Here is a 19,601-nt window from a genome sequence, read left to right on the forward strand (position 1 = left end):
TTGTATGCCTAGATCATGATGTTAAACATTTTTTTTTTTGCTTCTTGCGTTCACAAAATTTCTCTTTCAAAATTCTCCACATTCCTTCTACAGTTTTTCCACTGAATGCATTACTCCAATTAGTTTTACATTGTGACTTTTTGCTACTTTATAATCTGTTATTAATCTCCTGTGCATTGGTTTAGATTTTAGTTTGGCAGAATTATCTAGCATCAAATTAACCTTTAAACACCAATGATCACTGCACATCAATGGTGGTAAAACTTAACAATGTCTAATGTGTTCCATTCCCTGGTAGTTCTCTTTTTTTTTACAATTTGAAGCAATTGTTCCTGAACATATGTTGTGAATAATTTCCTTACTAACGTTGTTGAAGCAATATTATTTCAGTCTGTTTCTGGTAAATTTAAGTCCCCAGCCACTATTATTCTTCCCTCATGTGTTTCATGCAAGAAATTTATAAATTCTTCTAGGTCATCAGCACTTGACTTTTAGTGGTCTATACACTCCAACAATTATGTGTTCCAGGGTTGTATTTATTGTCACAGTTACACAATCTATAGTATTGGTGTTATCACTGAACATGTAATAATTACAAGTCTCATAACTATTTTAATCTCTGTCATAACAGCTCTACCTGATTTTTTTGTTAGAATGTTTGTTACAGTAAACATTTTTATACCCTGACAGAACTTGTTTCCAGTTATTGTTCTTTAACCATATTTCACAAATAATAACATCAGTCTTGTGGGAATGTAGTAAATTTTCCACTAAAAATTATTATTAATATCCCTAGCATTAATAATCATCAGAGATGCATCAAGTGTTCCTACCTGTGAACTGTTGCATTTTTGATCTGTCAGAAATCCTGCCCTGTGCTTGTCAAATACTGCAAAATATCTACTACAAAAATTCTCTTTCCTGATCTTGACAGGTGCACACCATCCTGTCTGAACACATGTGCTCAAAATTAGGCTGGGATGCTCTACACATTTCCATTTTTTTAAAACAGGACATTTTTTTTCATGTAGGTATTTACCCAAAAAATCTTTTCATTCATTGTGACATGATTCTCCTTCCTATATGTGATTAGTAAAAAAATGTCCTAACACCTGTACAAGCTATACTAAGAGGGCTGTAAGTTCCCTGTTGACAGTTAGAGAGTCCATGCGGATGAGATCATTTGTACTGACATGAATAAAAGCAGATTCATACTTCCTTACATTAAGACATTCTAAGGCCTGCCTCACATCGTCTATTTTTGTTCCTATCAAGTATAACACTATTAGATGTTCATTATCTTTTCTGCAAATGTAAGTATCAGTTCCTCTAATAACTGAATCTCCAATTACAAGAATATCTTTTCTGACCAGATCTGAAGAATCTTCATCTTCTGAGTCAATAATATTTGCTCTATCAATTGTTACAAAGGAATGATTTTCATCACCATTAATCTTATAAAGTCCACCATTTTCATTGTTTGTAGTCTTCAGACACCTCAGGAGTCATCTTGACAGAACTAAATCTTTTAGATCTTTGGATAAGTTGTTCATTTCTTATGAAGGTAAGAGGAAGGGACAACCTGTGTTAAAACAGACTATTTCAGAATGGTTGTCCAAGGTTATTACCTTTTGTTATACTCACAACAACATAACTATTCCAGGCAGTGCTAAGGCCCACTCTACCAGGGCCTTGGCTTCATCTACAGCTTTTTGGAAAGGGTTGGATTCTACAAGTACTATAGAAGCAGTAACTTGGTCCTCTGTACATTCTTTTACAAAGCACTATAAGCTTGAATCCTTCTCTAGGTCTAGACCGGGCTTTGCAAGGATCATTCTCCAGGGGTTCCTGGACTCTTCTCTTTCCATCTCCCAAATGTAGTAAGCTAGGGTAATCTACCCATATAGCTAACACTACTACAGCAGTGATCAATATGATGACCATAGTAAACCATAACAGTAGATGTTTGAATACTTACTGCTGCAGTAGCTTCTCCCTCCCTCCATTCTCCTTGTTTTTGGTTATGTTGTCTATGCCAGGGTGTAGTATGATTATTTTTTGGAGTTCCTATCATTGTCCATTCAAGGTTCAACCTCCCTCTCTCTGTTTCATGAAAGCTCTGAAGGGATGGCACCCAAACTTCTCTTTTCATCAGCTCTGCTCGAGCTAGTCAACAATTTAGGGATGTGGAAGGTGCAATGAAGATTTGGAAGCTGGCTAGCTACTGCAACAATCCTCATTTGAACATGTACTCTTATGGCAAGTTTACTTACACAACTGTAGTTTCTTGGAATACTTTCTGCTTATTTATGAAAATAATATTTTTTCACTCTTTTTTAATTTCTCCAAATCTTTTGGGTTTCTAATACCATGATGAGAATGGACCCTATTCCTAAGTCAAAGTATGATAAAGTTCATGAAATTAATATTGTTTCAATCTTTGATGTCTGCCAGAAGTGCTCTCTGCAGCACCCACAATGTGCCCAGTAATGACTCCTTCTGCAATTCATATGGAGTTACATGTATTGGTAACCTATCTAGATACGACTGTAGATTCTTTTTTATAAGACCCGTTGCACCTGCTACTATTGGAACTGTCTAGGTGTCTTTCTTCCACATTGCTCTCATTTATGCCTGCAACTCCTGATATTTTATGACTTTGTATCTCTCTGTATGCAAGACACTGTAGGCACTGGATGTAGTGATTTCAATGATCAATGCTACTTTTGTCTTCTTTTCATGGATCACTATATCTGGTTTTCTCGCATATATCTTTTGAACTGTTGGTGATGGGTGATCCCATGTGATGTAGGCTTCATCATTTTCTGTAAATGTTTTGTAGCTCATGTTTCCAGTGTTTTTCAGCTACAGCAATATTATAATGTTTGCACAATCCACAGTGCAACAGTCTTGCCACATTCATATGCCTTTCAGTAAACAGTCCTTCTGCCATTAGTATATCACAACCAGCAACAAGGTATGCAACTGTTTCCAATTCTGTTTTACAATACCTACATTTGTCTGTTTCTCCCACATGTTCAATGGACTCTGTAAACCAATGTGTACCCACTGTCTTCGGCCACCAATATTAACCTTTCATCTTTTGGTTTGAATTTGCTGCTCCTTAACCATTCCTGTGTCTGATCCTGATCAACATGAGGTTCTTCCAGGAGTTTTCTATACTTGCAACTATATTTATGCATCTTCCACATTTCTTGCCTTCTCATCTGATCCTTCACCTTATATTCTTTCTTTTGTTTTTTTGCCACATTCAGCTGCTGCCTGATTTTTTATCTACTTCTGGTTTGATTTCCATTCCTGCTTGACACCGATCTGTTTCTGCTAGACTAAGAAGGGAAGTCATCTTAGATTTATTCTTCTCATGTTTCAAAACTTTCAGTATGTTTGGGTCTGTTAAGCAGACAGCTTAATGGATTAATGGCAAGGCAAAAGAGTAACAGTGACAGAGAGCATTCCTGGAATATCCTCCTTTAGATTTTTATCCCTGGAATAATAATTTGTCCTTTATAATGACTTACCTGTAAAGTGGTTGCCACTGTTTCATGGTCACTGTGATGTAGTTTATCAGTGTAGGATGTATCTTATATATTTTTAAGCACTCTTTTGCCCATGAATGTGGAATACTGTCAATTTTTTTTGTAGTTAATCCATGCCATACTTGAGTCGCCCCCTTTTTACAGTTCTCCACTATGACCTTATTTAACAACAAATGATCCTTTGTCCCATATGACTTTCTTTTATTGCCCTTTTGTTCTATTGCTATAATTGAGCTTTCTTCTAAATGACTATAAACTCTGTTAGCATCAGTGCTAGTGTATAGTTTATATGTCATCGGAAGGCAAGTTATTGACCTATAATTTTTAGGGTAGCTTGCAGGTTCACTCTTAAGTAGGAGCATTGTTTTTCCTGTTGTTGGCCAGGCTCGCGGTGTGCATATAAATAGTTTTTACCAGTGGCACAGCTATATTATATGCTGCCCAGGGCTATCTTTGAGTTTGCCACCCTTCACAAAATCATGGTCATATGGGGTCTCCCTCCATACACAACCCCCCTGAAGCCATTCCAGTGTCCCATTACTTGACTATTTCTCCTCATTTACCATAAACACTGTAACTTGCATACTGTTTCATGCATTACTTCTACAGTGATTATTTGGCTGTAATTTAAAACTTTTATTTTAAATTTTATAGCACAAACACTGATAGTTATCTGCTAAGCAAAGCAATATAGTCTCATAATGAAAACAGACTTAGCATTAAAACTTCTCTGCCCTTGAAATCCACATTCAAAGAAAATGCATCTAGTCAGTGGCAGATAAGGTACCTACCTTTGGGCTGTTTTCAGATCATAGGCCCCTTGCACACATATTTAGGACCATGCAAACATACAAGTGTTTTGTTTTAAATTTATAGTTTTGAACATTTTTCTAGTAAGCAATGAAACAAAATGCATGAATCAATAATGACAAAACTGCCCAATTTAAAACATTTCCATCATAAAAGTCTACTCAAACTACTTTTATTACAATCCACCCAATCCACCAATATCAGTAAATATGCACAATCTCTGCAGAAGTAAAAGTCATCTAAATAATTCCACATTAAAGAGATCTGTAGCTAATGAAGAGGTTGCTGCTAGCAAACAACTTTATAGTTCATTGTTTTATATACAAATAAAGTGCTTGTTGCCCTTGAAGAATAAATTGCATATATTACATTAATGTATATTACATTAAAAAATTATAAGCATGTAATATATATGGTATGGATGGCAAACTGATAACAGGTCCATAGTTACTAGGTGTCTCCTCCAAAGGAGGACATTCTCAGGACTGCAGCTCTCAGCTCCTTGTAAAACGCACTCGACACACAACTATATCTCCCAACTTTGCAGTACAAGAAATCTGGAAAAAGCCCAAATTGATGGCGGGGGACAAAGGCCTAAAACTAGGGACACATTTTAAATATATAATCTTAGAAAGTTGCTAGAATAAAATTTTATGTGTTACCATGTGTTTCCTGAAAGATAGGAAGACTGAAACTTAAATGGCTGTCATTATTTAATGAATTCAGTCCTCAATGATTTGGCAGAAATCTACAAATTTTAAGAGGAACAGACCAGAAGTATGAGCCAAAAATTCCAGACATTCTGTGAAAATCTGGACAGTTGAGAGCTATGGACTCAACTCCTTGAATTACAAGTGGTGGTATGGGTAGAGAATTCAGGCTCTTGTTACCTGTACCTAAGGTACAGTGTTTGAGCCTGAGTAATACTAATCCCAAGGTATCCTTAACAGTGGGGCATTTCACACACACACACACACACACACACACACACACACACACACACACACACACACACACACACACACACACACACACACACACACACACACACACACACACACAGACACAGCAACTATCAGTTGAAGTAGCAGCATTAAAATTCCAGCAATGCACGGGTGAAGGTGAAGCAACAAAATTCCATGAACCATTACATTTCTCATGGGCAGAAAGGAAGAACAGCACATCTGTGGGACAATGCATGCATAGACATGATACTACAGGTGTGTGCCTTCTTAATGAAGAACATCCTTAAAAACAAAAACAGTATTTTGTAGTCCTTCAGCAACTGAAGTAAAAAAAAAATAAAGTGCTGCCTGGGGAGGACCGCCTCTCTTGCCCGCCCTGCTATGTCACTGGTTCTTACTCATGGCTAAATCTTTGTGCAAAGATGTTAATACTTTTAACCAGAAGTTAGGTACTGCATCTTGGCAAGGCAGTTTCCAATTAGAGGCTTTTCTTTACTTTGTTTCAATCTCTCTGGCAATTTCATATCTTGTACCTTTGAACTTCTTATTTTTTTCTTTTATTTCTTGTATCCATTTAGCAGCTTTGTTATATTTCACAACATATTCATAAATACTTCTCAAAAGTGTATCTATTTCTTCTTTTTTTAGTGGTATTTCAATTCCTTTTACCTTGTTTCTTAATACTCTTATGAAACTTTTTTGGGTCATCAGTAAATTGCTTATTTTGTACTAAGTTTTTCTGCCTGTGCTGATATTTTTAGTTTATTATTTGCGATAGTGCATGATAAATCCTGATCTGTTATAATACTGCACATTGCTTTTATCACGTCTATCTTTTTGAGTATTTTTGTTGATCTGTTCCCTCTTCTATACTCTTCTAACAATGACACTTCTTGTGTTAATTGCTTTATACTTTTCTCTATTTGATACTTCCATGATGGTATTCGATTTCTCCCCTTCCTGTCCCTTACTACCCTGTGTTCTTGTGGTAGAATTTTTTCTGTTTTTAATTTAGCTGCACAGTAATATATCCTGTTCTGTTATATTGCTTGGATCTCTATGGACAGTTCTAATTACTGTGTTCATTTGTTTTATCAAACTTCTGACATTTTGCGTTTTATTGACCTTCTGCAGTCTATCTCTTTCATTGATTTTAATATATCTATCTTTATTAAATCAAGCAACTCTTCTCTTAGCTCATTTTCTCTAAACTGAGGGCACATTTTTTGTTCTCCATTTCCTGTGGGCATTCTATAGAGAGTTCTATAGCATCTTCCTGTGGCACATTCTCTTCAATTTCATCCTGTGTCATCTGTTGCTCTCTCATATGGGAACTCACCGGCCTATCACTCCTCAACACTGACTGCATCAGAGTTGCCACAGTTTCCTATTTCTTCCCTTGTTGTCCAGCTTCAAGGGAACATTTACTGGTTTCATGTGGAAGGCTCCAAAATATCTTCATATGGCAACTGACCAGGTGCATCCCATTCCACTGGTCTCTCCTTAATCTGGATGCCCATTGCTCTATCCTGCTGTGGTGCTTTCTGAGTTGGATTTTCTACACCAAATCTTTCACTTTGCAGGTACTCCATAATCTCAGTTTCTATTTATTTAACTTCTCCATTACCAATCTTCTTTTCTACTTTTCCTCTTTGTCTTCTTATTTTTTTTGTTTTGTAAAGTTTTCCATGTCTGGATTCCTTTGCCTGTATTTCTCTTCAAATATCTTTGGTGCTGCTCTTTTTGTATTGATTAGTTGTGTTCTACTTTGCATAAATATTAAATCTCTTTTTCTTTCCCATGTCCATATTTCTTCTTCAGATGTCTCCTGATCTTCTTGTTTCTCCTTGCATTGGGTACTTGTTCCATCATGCTGAGATGTAACCTGTGTTAAACTTTCTACTCCAAATCCTTCACTTTGCAGGCATTCCATAACTTCAACTTCTATTTTTTAACTTCTACTTTACTAATCTTCTTTTCTACATTCCCTCTTTGTGATATTATTTTTTATTGTGAAATTTTCCATATCTGGATGCCTTTGCCTATATTTCTTGTTAAATATCTTTGTGGCTGCCTTTTTGTATTGATTAATTTGGCTTTTGACTTTGCATAACTATTGCACCATACTAAATCTCGCTTTCTTTTCCAATTCCATATTTCTTTGTTATACTTTTCAAAAATTTCTAGGTTTTGTTATTTATATTTTTGCACTTCCTCAGATGCCTCTTTTTCAAAACAGATCAAAGTTTCTTGGTCTGTATAATGTTTTTCACAAATCTGTTGTATTAATGAACACAATTTTTTATTTGAAGCTTCTGTTGTTCTTGTTGAAGTGTTTTTCTTTCCTCTAGTTTCTCTCTTAATCTTTTTGTATATCATGTGTCTGGAAATTCTGAGCTTTTTGCATAATAGTAACAATGCATAATTTCTTTCTTATCCTCAATAGTCCACTCTACCGTCTTTATGGCTCTTCTTTGGCCTATCAGTTTTTGTGATTTTTGTGGATTGTTACTTCCTTTTAAAACAGGGGGGGCATCCTCCCCCCCCCTGGGCCTGGCCTGGCCCCATTGTAGAAATGTTTCTGTATTTTGAGAATTCTACACTGTCTTTTTTTCCAATCCTGGCACCAGTGCCCCTACCAGGATTGAGCAATTTTTTTTATCCTGGGTCTTGTGCACCCAGCTCTCTTTTTTTAATTTTTGACTTACTTATGTCTATGATATATGCTATATAAAATACAGCCTATATATCAGCGTCATCTTGGTGTGATTTTGTGAAAAACAAGGTCTACCTCATGAAGGTGCTCACCAAGACTTGAGGATCAATTCATTTTCAGCAATACTACTCTCCTTTGCTTGCTGACTTATCATATCTCCATTCAGACTCCTATATTCTGTCATATTCTGTATGTCTTTTACTAATTTTGTTAAGGAATTGCATCCAAAATCTTTATCTTTCTCTCTCTCTATTTCTTTCACTCTCAAGCTCCCCATTTCTGCATCATCCTCTTCTACTTTAATTAATAACCTTCAGCTTGAGTTATGTATATGAATCTTAACTCTAAACCATCTTATTCTATGGGGAGAATCAACTTATCCTAATTAACTCTTCCTCTCTTCCTCTCCCAAATAAATTCCTACAACTCTTTATTATTTGCCATCTACAACTTCTCTATAAATATACCTGACCTATATATAATACTAAAGGGACTAAAAACTTTTTCACTACTTGTATCTCACTATCCATATCCATAATAAAAAGCTGCCATTTTCTCAGTTGTCATATTATCTTCTGTTTAGTCTCTTTCAACATATCCTTAGCTGCAATAAGAGAATACATTTTCATCCTTACATGTAAATATTTCATCTTATCATGTCCCCATAAGTGTGGATATTCCTGAATGAAATCATGCATGGAAACATACTTTACCCCTATAGTCTTTGTTTTATCTTCATTTGTTTCAGATCCAGAAAAGACTTGAAACTATCACAGAAATATTCTACATTACCAAAATGGCTTTTGCTGGATATATACTGTACAAAATAATATAATGTAAAAATAAACCTAACTTTTCTTGATTGCCACACTGGTTATATCTTTGAATTTATGAATTCCTAACTTTATTTGCCAGTCATTCTAAACATAAAACAAATAGCATGGAGAAAGAGGACACCCCTGTTCCCATTGCTTTACTTGTAAATTCCCAGTTGACTTTACTGAATGGTTACTCTATATGCAGACTCATCAAAAATAGTGGTGTTTTCTTACACTCCACTTCTATCTGCATCATCATCATCATCCTATTAATGTTGTCAAATGTTTGTCTCCCTTCCACTAAGCTGTATTGATCCAGATCTATCAATTTTGGTAATATTTTTTGCCATTCTCTTATATATTACATACATAAACAGTTTATAATCATGGCTTAAAATCAAACTGGGTCTATATAAAGCTGAATCTGAAGGGCCTTTTCACTACTGGGTACCACCACAGGTTTCTTCCAAGATGGCGATACTCCCCGTTTAAAATATTGTTAAACATAGCATTCCAGATCTTTATCACTTTCATTCCTCTTATCTTCCTAATTTCCACAGGATTACTGTCTATGTATGGAGACTTCTCTTTTGATTATACATCACTGCTTTACTTCTTCTCTTCCTGTCTTGGCTATTAATTGTGAGCCCCATCTTATTCTAACTTTGGTATAACTAACTCTTCCATAAATATTTTGATTTGTACATTTTCTCGGTTTCCCATTCCTTTGCGTTGTACACATTTTCATATTTCTTAATATCTCTAATACCACTATAGGCTTGCCTAAGTCATTATGCTAAACATTTTTGTGCCCTGAGGTTGTTATCAAGCATTTGCTTAACAACTACCTTTGTAAACTCATCATGTTTTTCAAATGTTCCCTTATTTTCCTTTAGCACTCTGCAGTTGTTCTTGTAGTGTGTGATTACCCTTCTTCTACAATACACCTGTAAATAATTCTTATTGCATCTTTCCCATATCTCTTTCTCTCTTATTTCTACTGTTTTAAAAGACCATTTTCATTTTATACTACTTGCAGGCTATTCCTTCTGAACTAATTTATATCTCCCCTTATAACTTTTGAATTATATCCACTACCCATTTTGTCTCATTTTGATATCAATATACTGTATATTTAGCTTTACTTTTATTGATGCATGATCTGATATAGTTATTGGATGAGTCTCAGATCTTTCAGTAGTTAAATACACTTACTCCTATGAAATGTAATTTATATCTAGTTTAGGCCAGTAATTGTATCTTATGGAATAATATGTAAATTCTGCCTGAGTTCTTCCGACTGAATTCACATCTTCCATATAAAATATTCTCATATATTTCAACAGAAATCCATCCTTGTTTCTTCTGTTTTCCTCTACTAGGTCCCCCATATACCCTGACTGTTACAAATTAGGTTTCATGCTACACCCAACAATATTCTCTGCTGAAAGCTTATTGCTTCTCCCAAAGTTCTTCTAAGCTCCATAACAGTAGTTTTAAGTGGAATACAGACACATGCCAGTGTAAGCCTTCTACCCTTCCAAGAGGGTCTTACTTAGACAAGTCTGTCATTACTGGGCTTCTTTATTTCTTCTGTCACTATTAGAGCCCATATTATAATTTGCATTATAGATACTTGTTCCCCTTTTACCTGATATTCTGCTTAATGTCTACCCTGAAATCCTTTCTTTGCCAAGGTCATGTATTTTATACAATACTCATTTCTATCCAAACATATCTCATGCAACATTGTTATGTGCACCCTGGATTTCTTAATATAATTCAAAGCTCTGTGTTTTTTGTCTATTAGATACTAATATTGATGAAACAGCAATTCTGAAAAAAATCTTAGTCCCACAGCTGTCACATATTATACATGATAGGCTATATTGAAAATATGTTTCTATCACATCAGGTTACAAGGACATGCTAATGACTGGCAGGCTGATCTTGTATGTAGTTGTTTCTTCAAATCTTTATTTAAATCCATGCCATATTTTCCCAGACTCTCTACTTCAATAAAAACTCTCAAAAAACAGGAAACTACATACATTTTAGAAAAGGAAAAAAAATCCCCATTTTTAACTTATAGCACACATAGAAAACTATATACATTTTCTAAAAAAGGAAGTCTTGCCCTCTAAATAGGAGCAGTTGCACCAAATTGATGACCACACAAATAGACATTATTTATTCTAAAGTTAAGGTTAACCATGCTGATATGCATGTTAGCATTTGTATTCTCATTTATACAGATTCCTGTCTTTTCTTATCTTATATCTGTTCTCTTCCGAGATGTGAAAATCAATTTGCTTACTTTCAGTAAAAACTAACTTTTAGACTTAAGAAAAAAGTGCACAGGCTACCTTTAAATAAATAAACTAAATTGGGTAATGTTATAATTAATGCATTCAAGTACTAAGGAAGCAGCTATTTATATAACTCGTCACCTCCCACAGTTTCAAGCTTCATTTGTTTTCAGTGAATTGCTTGCCAGTATCTCTTTAATAGATAATTACATTGTACCATACTGATTTCATTCAGAATGCACTATTTCTCAGAGCTACTTACCAATATTCCTTTAAAGGTTTATTACATTGTACCTTATAAATTTTACTCAGAAGACACTGCTCAGACCTGTCATGATAAATTGCCTGCACCTGCAGGCTGCTTGTCATCAAATAAAAACAGATGCTAAAGGGGAAAAAAACTGCTAATAACTTTGCAAATGCAAGAAAAAAAACTACATTTTTTCATTTTTGTTCAAGTCTTTTTGCTTAAAAAAGTTGTCTATGGCTTAAACTAACCCTGGGATTCAGAAAGTGTCTTACCAACCATGGTGCATGCTAATGAGACAATCTGGTGGAGTCCCAGAAATGCCTGCAGTTAGCAAATTGTACTGCAATTAGCTCAATATGATGAAAACTTTAACTGAGCCAAAAGATGGCAACCACCCACTGAAGTCAGTGAAGGAAGATGTTGTTCAGGTGAATTTCGAGGGAGGTACGAATGCCAACCCAATGTGTGGGCCACTAGAGGACACTACCGTTGTATAGGGTTTTCAGTACAAACAGTAGAAAAATGTGATTCAGAGACTGAATTAGCCAATAATGAGGTCTTCATAACTAAAGGTAACAGTGCCTCTAAATTACATTTCTCATAGTCGAATAAATTGACGTACCTGTGGTAGGCAGTTTGAACAAGCATAAGTGATTTTTTTCTGAATTCTCTGGTAAGAATATTAATCTAGAAAAAAAATACTCCAGCTGCTTGAATCAATGAAGGCTGTCCGCATATATAACCACCGATAGTTCCAAATTCCAATAGACACACGAAAGCCCAAAGCAACGTAAAAAGTCCATTTATTCCAAAACGACAAAAACACTGTATACGATTGAGCGCTTTCGTCTCCTCACCGGAGACCTCTTCAGAATCAACATACAAATGTGTGCTCTGTTTTTATACACTCACAGTAAACTAATTAAACGTAATTACACAATTGATTAAACAATTAAACAATTATCAGACACACAGTTACCTAAAAGAAATATACACTTCTGTGCAACTCATGAAACATCCACTCCCCTGCCTGGATACCTACACTATAAATTATTACTGGACATAACCAATAACCTAAATAAAGTGCGTTAGTGTAACCATGTAAATTAATTACAAATATATAAATAAAAACATATAAATATATTAAAATATTAATATATTAATAAATATTATGAAATTCATAAAATACATATTGCACTTTTGTTAAAAATGTGGTTATTAAAACCTAAAAATATATGTAAAAATTGTTGTATTTGATATATTAAAATCCAAGCATATACCACAATGTGTCCCTTATTATACCCCTTTGTATGCTTTTTTAGGATCAAGGGCCAACAATTTTAAGGCTGGTACTATAGATATATTGTCATTAAGACCCTTACCACCGCATGCATCCAGTTTTAGTTGCCATATCATCTCCCTGTATGTGAGTCTAGTCTTCCAATCCCCACCTCTGTCAAAAGGTTCCACTAATTCCAGAACCCAAAACTTAAAATTGGCATTGGGGCATACAAGCGAATGTCTATAAAGTGCATTATTCTCATTCTTGTGGTTTATATCCCTTATGTGTTCATATACCCGTCTCCTTAAATGCCTTTCTGTTTTCCCGATATAATAACACCAACAGTATTTACAGTAAGCTACATATACCACCCCCTTAGTGTAACAACTATTATATGACTTGGTTTTTAAAATTGTTCTTAAACTTGGAAGTTTCAAACATTTCTCTCCTGCAATGAAGGGGCACTGGGGACATCTACCACATCTAAACGTGCTCCTTTTGTTACTTATATTACTATCTTTTTTGTCAAACTGACTTTCTTTTCCCCTTTCTAGAATATTCTTTAGATTGTCATTTCTCCTATAACTGTAAGTTAATTTATTCTGAAACACCATCACCCTTGTGGATATAGATTGAAACATATTCCATGTGTCGTTAATACATTTTTTGAGCCACCCCATATTTTTAAAATATATTAAAGTCATATATGGGATGGTCATTATATTTGTAGAATTTTTTCCACAATATGTTTCTTGATAAGTAACATTTTCCTCATGATCATTATTTAATCCAAGCAACGGGGTATATTTAGTACTTCTTCTATCTACCACAAACTGTTTGATGTTGGCAATTAGTGCATGTGGATACCCCCTTTCATAAAACATATTTTCCAACTTGTCTAGTTCCTTCAAAAAGGTTTCATATTCTGTCGTCATTCTAGAAATCCGAATCATCTGTCCCTTCACTACATTCTTCTTTAGTTGCATTGGGTGGTCACTTTCAAAGTGGAGATAAGCATTGGAAAAGTTTTCTTTTCTATAGATGGTAGACTTATAACATTTTGCGACCCTATCTTTAATTATTTGTATATCCAGATAATGCATTACCTCTTGATTAACCTCATGAGTAAACTTGAGAAATGAGGTGGTCTGGTTAATATAATCAATGAACTCACTGATAGCATATTCTGGACCTGTCCATACCATAAATATATCGTCCAAAAACCTGTAGTAACTGTTGATATGTTGGAAATATTCTGATGTGAACACATAGTTCCTCTCCCAGTGTAGCATAATAATATTGGCATATATGGGGGCACATGCTGCCCCCATAGCTACGCCTTCAACTTGGTGGTAATAGTCACCTCGAAAAAATATATAATTATTTTTAAGTACTAGTTCCATATTTTCTAGTATAATCCTAAATTCATTTGGTCCCAAAAAACCCATTTCAACTAATATGTTTTCGAACCATTCTAACCCAATACAGTGAGGAATAACCATAAATAAATCTTTTACATCAATGGTAATAAAAATAGCCTGTTCGTTGTACTTCACTTTATTAATCTTATTTAAAAAGTTCCACAAATCAATTAAAATATGTTGATATTTTAAATGATAGCCTTTTAGTATTGTATCAATGTATATTGCCAGGGGTTGTGTCTTAGGACCATGTGATGATACATTGGAGCAGTTGCACCAAATTGATGACCCCACAAATAGACATTATTTATTCTAAAGTTAAGGTTAACCATGCTGATATGCATGTTAGCATTTGTATTCTCATTTATACAGATTCCTGTCTGTTCTTATCTTATATCTGTTCTCTTCCGAGATGTGAAAATCAACTTGCTTACTTTCAGTAAAAATTAACTTTTAGACTTAAGAAAAAAGTGCACAGGCTACCTTTAAATAAATAAACTAAATTGGGTAATTTTATAATTAATGCATTAAAGTACTAAGGAAGCAGCTATTTATATAACTCGTCACCTCACCTCCCACAGTTTCAAGCTTCATTTGTTTTCAGTGAATTGCTTGCCAGTATCTCTTTAATAGATAATTACATTGTACCATGCTAATTTCATTCAGAATGCACTATTTCTCAGAGCTACTTACCAATATTCCTTTAAAGGTTTATTACATTGTACCTTATAAATTTTACTCAGAAGACACTGCTCAGACCTGTCATGATAAATTGCCTGCACCTGCAGGCTGCTTGTCATCAAATAAAAACAGATGCTAAAGGGGAAAAAAAACTGCTAACAACTTTGCAAATGCAAGAAAAAAACCTAAATTTTTTTCATTTTTGTTCAAGTCTTTTTGCTTAAAAAAGTTGTCTATGGCTTAAACTAACCCTGGGATTCAGAAAGTGTCTTACCAACCATGGTGCATGCTAATGAGACAATCTGGAGGAGTCCCAGAAATGCCTGCAGTTAGCAATTTGTACTGCAATTAGCTCAGTATGATGAAAACTTTAACTGAGCCAAAAGATGGCAACCACCCACTGAAGTCAGTGAAGGAAGATGTTCAGGTGAATTTCGAGGGAGGTACGAATGCCAACCCAATGTGTGGGCCACCAGAGGACACTACCGTTGTATAGGGTTTTCAGTACAAACAGTAGAAAAAGGTGATTCAGAGACTGAATTAGCCAATAATGAGGTCTTCATAACTAAAGGTAACAGTGCCTCTAAATTACATTTCTCATAGTCAAATAAATTGACGTACCTGTGGTAGGCAGTTTGAACAAGCATAAGTGATTTTTTTTCTGAATTCTCTGGTAAGAATATTAATCTAGACATTCACCTCTATAAAAAGGGAAATTACTTCCTTTTAATCCTGTATATAATGCAATCAATATACTTTTATTTTCATTTCTGCACTTTGACTTACTTTTTTTTCCAAGTTTTTCCTATCTTATTACAGTTTAAAGCCTTTAAAAAGGAAAACTATGAAGAAGTACTTTCTTACTTTTGTGTTACAAGCCTATACAACATTCACTGATAAAACTCACAGTTAAAACACATCTGAGTGCAGACTACATAGAACTACTTTACGGTATAACCTGTAATTTACATCAGGATATCTTTATACAAATATGAACGCAACCAAATTTATTTACAGTTACTTATAATTTCCATTTGGTGTCCTTCTAAACACTAACACAAAAGTAGGTTTATGTTTTACAGTTCTCCTACTAGTTTAACACAGTCAGCAACCTTTTAGTCTTTTTTAGCAACTTATTTTTGAAGACCCACAGGTCACTACATGAAATTGGTTTGATGATTTACAGTTCCCCCACTTATTTATCATTTTTACATTGTTGCTGATCTTTTCCTAATCATCTTGAATTCCCAACACCTATCTCTGGTTTGAGTCTAAGGTTCTCCTTATTCTCCTAGTCAGCTCTAGGTCTTTTTTTCTGTCACTTGACCATTTTCTTTTGAATCAATGAAAGCTGTCTCACTGGTAAAGTATCTTTGTGGGCTCTCTAATTATCAGAAGATTGAGAAAGAGAGTTCCCTTCAGCTGTCTGGTTCAATCTTTGTGGCCTAAACTTTTTTTTCTCAGTAGCCTGTTCTGTGTCCAAAATGGTTTGATCCTCCAAGAAAATATTATGAAAATATCTGGATATAGCAACTTGACACTCATGCCTACCTCTTGAATCCATTGATTACCTGTATAAACTCGCTTCTCTTCTGCCTGATGTACATTGAATAATTGTTTTCTACAAAGCTGTGATGTCCCCAGTTTTGAAAACTTTTCCTTTTTGTCACACTTTTGACTTTTCTGCTGATGTGATCGCATCTTTATTAGTTTAGATCTTGGCTACTTTCTGATGGCCAGATTTGAAGCATACACATGACATACCCTCTCAATTATATCCTGCCATGGAACATCAGTCCAGTTATGTATTTGCACTTTAATAAATCTAATCAGTCTATTCCTTTCCATTTATTTGGAATAGCAAAATTATCCCAGGTTTTCTATGTGTGCTATTTCCTCTAACTCTCTTGTTTTGGAAAAAAGCTCTTCTTGAAAAGCTTCATCTTCAATAAGTCTTTCCTTCATTTACATCTCCAATTTCTGCAGTTTTATCAGCATATCCATATAGTTGCTTAAAGCTTCTTCTATTTTTCAGCCTTTTCTCATTTGACTTTATATAATCCACCACTATTTCATTTAGTCTAAGCATGTCTGTGTATATTTGATATGTTTTCCCTCTAAATTACTGGAAGCTATATCCTGTGCTAAAGTTGAAATTTGAACTGTTTTTTCCTGAACAGATTCTTCCTATCCAGAGCTTTTTATTATTTCTTCTGGTTGTTTTTCATTCACTTTCTCCAAATTTCTTCTTTGATAACATCTAGACAGGGTAATTAGAACCAGTAACTGAATTATACCCCAATAGATAACATTTTTTTGGCTTTCTTAATTATTTAACTAAAAACAAATCTGTTTGTATAACATAAAAGAAAGGGTTATAAGAATCAAATACTACTTTCATTCAATAGAAAGTACAATTGTGTACTCTTACCATAAATGTAGATGTTCGTGTGTGTTCACTGTTGCAGTCATCACTGTAGGGTTCTTCCTGCCAGCAGCAGCCCCCGATTGGCCAGAATCCCAAAGTCTGGATTGGGCGCTAGCTGAGGTCGCATTTATCCTGATGTCAATGCGCCGGAAGGTATAAAGACCTCAGCTGATGCCATTTCCCCAGTTTTTCTTGCCCCAGATGTCAGGTGCCCAGAAAGAAAAGGCTAAAAAAGAAATCATGCCCAAAAGCTCAGCAGCCAAAATACCTCATAACAGACAATACTCAAGGAAAAACAAAGGGGATAGGAGGAGACTGCAACAGTGAACACACTCGAACATCTACATTTATGGTAAGAGTACACAACTGTACTATGTCCTTCGTGGTTCACTGTTGCAGTCATCACTGTAGGGTTGAGTCCCAAAGCTAAGAAAGGGTAGCTGGAGGAGAAACAGAGGGAGCGGTCACAAAACCTTGCAAAACCGCAGAAGCAAAACCTGCCCTGGATTTAGAATAGAGAGGGAGGTTGTAATGCTTAGAAAAAGTATGTACAGAACTCCAAGTAGCAGCTTTCAAAATATCCTTGGTAGGAACCCCACAAAGAAAAGCTGCTGAAGCAGCAGTAGCCCGGATAGAATGAGTCCTAACATTAACAGGAACCGGATTGCCATGATATGAGTAACAGAACTTGATGCAATGGGCAATCCACTTGGAAATAGTTTGCTTAGTGATTGCTTTCCCCTGAACAGTAGGAGCATAAGCGACAAACAACTGATCAGATTTCTGGAATATCTTGGTCCTGTCCAGGTATAGACGACGCTGTCTGTGCACGTCTAGAGAGTGCAAAATACTTTCTTCCTCACTTTGAGGATTAGGATAAAAGGTAGGCAAATGAATAGACTAATTCAAGGCCACTGCTGAAACCACCTTGGGCATAAATGTGTGATTAGTCTGTAGAGATACCCTGTCCTGATGAAAAATAAGGAAGGGTTCCACAGCCATGAGTGCTTGCAATTCCAAAATTCTTCTAGCAGAGGTAATAGCTAAAAGAAAAGCAGTTTTCCAAGACAAAAATTTTAAATCCGTGGAAGCTGCAGGTTTAAAAGGAGACAAAGTTAATTTTTCCAAAACATAGTTAAGATCCCAAGTGAATATTCTTAGCCCTTCTAAGAAATTGTTTAAGTAATGGATGATGTGCAGAAATAGCAGATGCATGAAGCTTAACAGATGAAAAAGATAGGCCCATATGTAATAACTCTGTCAGATACTGAAAAATCAGAGGAATGTTTGGAACAGAAGAATCACCACCCTGGACTTGACTCCAGGGCAAAAAATTTCCATTTTCCAAGATAAGATTTTCTAGTGCTGGGCCGTCTAGCTTCAAGGATTACATCCAATACCTGTTTGGAAAGGGCAGAGGTGTTTACAGACCCTGGATCCGCCAGACAGCTAGATGCAGAGTCTCAACATGACTGTGCAGTATCCAGCCATCCCGTTGAGACAGTAGATGAGGGATTTGAGACAGAATCCAGGGAGGCTCCTGAACCAAGTTCATCAGAGTGGAATACCAGAATTGCCGAGGCCAATTGGGAGCCAGTAGAATCATGTGTGGTCTGTCCTGTTTTATCTTCAGAAGTACCCAAGGTAGAAGAGGAAAGGGAGGAAAAGCATATACTGAGGGGTGTTTCCAACTGAATGAGAGGGCATCCACTTTCCATGCTAGTTTGTGGTAGATCCTTGTGCAGAATGTTGGAAGTTGATGATTCTGAGGGGATGCAAAGAGATCTGTGTCCGGACATCCCCAAGCCTTTATAATCATCCTGAATATCCGAACATCCAACATCCATTCGTGTGGATCTGAAATGCATCTGCTCAATGCGTCTGTCAGAGTGTTGTCTTTCCCTGGCAGGAATTGCGCCTGTAAGTCGACACTGCAGGTCAGAGCAGTGTACCAGAGATTCATGGCTAATCTGCACAGGGGTAAGAGTGAGAGCCGCCCTGCTTGTTGATGTACCACATCACTGTAGTGTTGTCTCAATTGTCCTGGTAGAAGAAGGTCCCTGAAGGCTATCAGGGCATTCTGTACAGCTAGCATCTCCTTCAAATTTATGTGCAGGCAAACACCCTGAAGACATCTCCCGTGCATGTGGACTCCCCAGGCATAATCTGAAGCATCCGTTGTTAGAACTTGGTTGGTTGGCAGAGGACAAAAAGGCTTCCCCTTGTTCTGTAGACAGGCTTCGGCCCACCAAAGAAACTCTCGCTGGAGACAAGGCAAAATCGTGACCACTGTTTCCAAACTGTGGTAATGCTGAGACCAGACACTCTTGAGGTACCACTGCAGTTTCCTCATATGCAGCCTTG

This window comes from Protopterus annectens, chromosome 10.part0, assembly GCF_019279795.1.
Source record: "Protopterus annectens isolate FY-2018-M chromosome 10.part0, PAN1.0, whole genome shotgun sequence".
NCBI classification, from domain to species: Eukaryota; Metazoa; Chordata; order Ceratodontiformes; family Protopteridae; genus Protopterus; species Protopterus annectens.